Raw genomic sequence first — 4,710 nt, 5'->3', positions numbered from 1 at the left:
AGTGGACCGCGACAACCGCGAACTTGCTTTATCATTTACCGTTTGGTAAGGAGACGATGATGTCGATCCCCCATTGGGCGAATGGTCATGGTCCGGTCATAAAAGTCGGTTGTTCAGGCGCTTGTCGAGGTATTGCAGCAAACCGTTGGCATTTGTCACATTTTCGAATATGTTATCAGGTGTCCGCTTGGATGGTCGACCAGAAATACCCCTGTCGGATGACCTTGTGAGCGAGGCTCGGCCGCCGGAGTGATTTCTGTAAATGCCTTCATGAATCTCTTTAAGGACGTACTCAGCTTCCTTGGGTTGGAGGCAGTTGAGATAGGAGAGGAAGAATCCCCGTTTGTACAAGATGTCTCCGATCAAGGTGTAACGAACGGCTTTGGCCCGGAGCCTGCACGCCTACGGACAGTTCTCGAGAAGCTTTCTCTCTTTAAGGTAATCGGTTATTGCATCCATCCAGGTCGGCTCTGTGTTTAGCGAGAGAACTATGGTTAGATCAAACTTGTTAACGCTAGGTTTTGTAAGGAACTCGATCGGAATAGATCTTAGGCTATCGTCCTCATCCGCAGTGGCCAATTTTGTCAGCGTGCCTACTTTTTTGTCAGCGTATCTACTTTAGAGATGTCTACGCTGGGGATCAAGCTGATGCTGCACTTCGGGAATTTTCCGATCAATTCTCGGGCTTTTTGCAGGTAGGCCTTTAATTCGCTCTTTTTTGGCATGGTACTTGTTCGTTATTTGGTTAACGATGAGCTATGAGTCGCCGTGAACTTTCAGATGTAAGGCTCTCATAGCGGCTTCCAACCTGAGCCCGAAGAGTAGCGCTTCGTACTCTGCTACATTGTTTTATACTTGGAATCTAAATCTTAAGGCATATTGTACACATGTCTGATCGAGGGCTTCCAAAACTATACCGGCCCCACTACATTTAGAATTGGATGAGTCATTGACGTAAAGCATCCATGTTGGTTGATCTGGGGCAACCTCCTGGTGATCGGCCAGGGTGGGCCTCACGTCAAGACTAGACTCCAGGTCGGCATAACTCAACTCGGGAGGATCCAGCTCAACATGACCTAGCTCGGGAGGAACCATATCGGCATGATCCATCTTGGGAGGAACCAGCTTGGTAATGAAATCAGCCACCGCTTGGCCTTTGATTGTTGTTCGAGGATGATATTTAATGTCGAACTCGCTAAGCTCAATCGCCCATTTCGTTAGTCTCCCCAACACTTCAGGCTTCTGTAGTACTTAGCGGAGAGGTTGATTGGTTGGAACGATAATGGTATGGGCTTGGAAGTATGGTCGTAAGCGTTGGGATGAAACGACAAGGGTCAGCGTCAACTTTTCTATGCCTGGGTACCTGGTCTTGACAGAGACCAGGGCGTTGCTGACATAGTACACTGGGAGTTGTTTCCCTTCCTGTTCCTTGATCAGGGCCGAGCCTACTGCTGCTGTCGAAAGTGTCAGGTATAGCAGTAATGGTTCTCCTTGTTCTGGCTTTGAAAGCAATGGCGGTGACTCCAAGTATTGCTTGAGTTGTTGAAAGGTGAGCTCGCACTCCTCCGTCAATTATGTCTTCTGCGTCCATTTCAATTGCTTGAAGAAGCGAAGGCATTTGTCTGTAGCTCGAGATACAAAGCAGTTCAATACAGCTACTCTTCCTGTAAGGCATTGGACTTCTTTTGTCGTCCTAGGCAATTTCATGTCGAGCAGGGCTCGGATTTTATCGTAGTTTGCCTCGATTCCTCTCTGGCTGACCAAGAATCTGAGGAACTTACCAGAGATGACATCAAAGGTGCACTTGCTTGGATTCAATTTCATCTTATACTCTCGAAGGATTTTAAACATCTCTTCGAGGTCAGATATATGGTTTGCAGCTTAATGCTCTTGACGATGTCGTCAACGTAAACTTTCATGGAGCGTCCGATCTAGCAAGCGAACATTTTGTTGACGAGTCTTTAGTACGTGGCTCGGCGTTCTTTAGTTTGAAAGGCATGACCTTGTGTAATGACCCGAAAAATTTTGTGCCAAGACCCGAGTGCTACCTCCATTTTTCTTAGAAGTTAATTGGGGTTATTAGCGCTAAACTCGATTGCTTGTGAAATTTGCATCAATCACTTTAAATTTGATCTGCATAACTCAAAACCTGTAGAATCATTAGCGCTATATTACTCTGAAATCTGGGATCCACGCTAAATCCAATTGTTCTTGAGAATTTTTAGAAGCTTTGGATCGGGCCTGGACCGCGCGTCGAAAGTCCGATAGCGATGATCTTAGGCAGTTGTGGTCACCATGCTGGACTTGGCCATCACCTCAAAAATCAAGTCCAGATGATGTTCTAGGTCGATTTGATTGAGTCCAGAGTGAAGAGTGTGAGAACGGTGAGAAATTAAATGTGATTTTATGAAATCTGAGTCGTGTCGCTTGTGCGACGATTTTAAGCAATTTGACCATTGGATTCTGACCCAATTTCACCCTCGGATCAGGGAAGGTGGTCGAGGCATGTCCTAGTACCTGTGGTCCTGATCGAGATTCGGTGACCGTTGAATTGAGTGTGCTCCGCCACGGCTGATCTGTAGATCCGATCGGTACGAAAACTCAGCCTGACTTAGATCCATGGTCAGTGAGCTTAAGTCCGACCGCACGTGAAAAAAGGCCCACCAGAAGTGTTCCGTTGGATCGAGAGAAGCCTATTTTAGTTATAACCTAAGTATACCTTGACCCTGGGGTCATATTCATCACTGTTAGGCCTATATATAGACCTTAAAATCCTAACTCTCTATGCCATACGAATTTCCTAAACCCTAGCTAAGAGAGAGAGGAAAAGAGAGAGAAAGTGAGAGAGAAGTTGGTGAATCATCCTTGGATTCTTTCCTGTTACTCTACATCCTTAAACCTCCACCTTTGAATCGTTTTTCCGGCGATTCTAAGTTCCTCCTTGGATAATTTAACCTAACCCTAATCTGTTTTAGAGCTTAGAATAGTTTATGTGTGTTGTAGCTCATTTTTATTCTTGCCTTAGGTTATCTTGTCGCCGTTGACGAAGACATATCGTCTGAATCAGTTCGGTGTTCTATTCCTGGTTTAAGGTGCGGACTTTAATCGTATAGGTTATGGTTTTCAAGGCTTTCAATGCCAGCTAATGGTTTATTCTTGTTATGGATGAGATTTCACATGTCAAATGCTATGTTTATCTTGCGTTCCTGATATGCATGTGTTATATTGAGATTTGTGTATTCTACATATATGTAGGAAGTACCGTATGCGTATAAAATATGAACATGTGATTGCCATGATTAACTGTCGTGTACTTATGCTAATTGTATGTGCGACAACTCCTTGGCAAAAGGAATTGTCCAAATCTGTGTATTACAACATACGTCATGTATGTTGAACTATGTATTCTAAGTGTTTGTAGAAATGTTTGAATGATCTAAAGTGTAATATATTAACCTAATTGTGGGCGTTGAGAAGCGATTCTCAACATTCCTATTGATGTGTATGATTTACCACATGCAAGTCATATTCCTTGTTGTTTAAGTTCAAGTATTACTTATGTGTAAATCCATGTTGAGTTGTTATTCTGCAAATGCTCACATACTACATGATTCGAATTATTGTTCCATTACTATTCTAAATTGTTAATATGAATATCTGTTGTAGTGGAATATGTTTGAGACTATGATTAGTCCAAGAAATCGGTAATCGGCCTTGAGTTCGTGGCTGAGGTTGCTTTCGCCACGAAGGACCTGATTTGACGAACCCGAGTCGTATTAGAGTCGTCGGCAGTGGTTTGGCCACACGGAGTGTTTGCGCACTCTATGTCGTTCAACCCAACGTGCGCTCGTGCTAGTCGAGTTCGTCAAGTAGCCCGATTGTCCGATGTATGTTCACCATGTATGGACACTATTGCTTGAATCTAAGGTACCAAACTTACCAATGCAAATCCCGTTAACCATTGTACCTTGATCCGCTAAGACTCACGAGCCGGACATGGTGGTATGGGACACCGTGGTCGAGCTGTCGGCCTACGCTGGGGTGACGAGCCTCCCCGTAGTGACCAGTGAGCAACCAAACTCGTGAGCCGATTATGGTGGTATGGGACACTATATTCGTGCTGTCGACCTACATTGATTGGTGGCAAGCCCTTTGTAGTGACCTCGTGCATACCTGGATACCGCATTGAGGTGACGAGCCTTATTGTAGTAACGAAGGTCTGATAGGCGTGTATTGATTGGTGACGAGCCCTTTACAACGACCTAAAACTATATGATCGTCTGAGATTGTCTAGGACTGACGACCCTAGAATGGATCACTATTTGGATGCTGATATGAGGAAGGTACCTTAGCTTCCCAATCCTGCTGTATGAAAATGACTAATAACAACTTGGTAATCATATTCATGCATCGCATTGCATGTGCCTGGAAGAGGTGGAGCACTTTGAGGTGACGTCATGCGTAACGTAAGATGAAGACGCTGAGGGTGTACGCGCGAGGGCACGCATTATTCTACATACATCCTTGCACTAACAAGAGTACTTAGGACATGTTTGATTGTTCTGCTTTATTATTACTGCTTGATTGAATTGATAACATGTTAACCTTTGCTATATTGTTCCACTGAGTTGATCACTCACTCCCACGTTCTGGGGCGATGTTAAACACCCACCAGACTCTGTCTTAGTTGCAGATGTTGATGCGACCTCT

The sequence above is a fragment of the Magnolia sinica genome, chromosome 1 (assembly GCF_029962835.1).
Source record: "Magnolia sinica isolate HGM2019 chromosome 1, MsV1, whole genome shotgun sequence".
In the NCBI taxonomy this organism is placed as follows: Eukaryota; Viridiplantae; Streptophyta; class Magnoliopsida; order Magnoliales; family Magnoliaceae; genus Magnolia; species Magnolia sinica.
The sequence above is the reverse complement of the archived record's forward strand: the minus strand, read 5'-3'. Positions refer to the sequence as shown.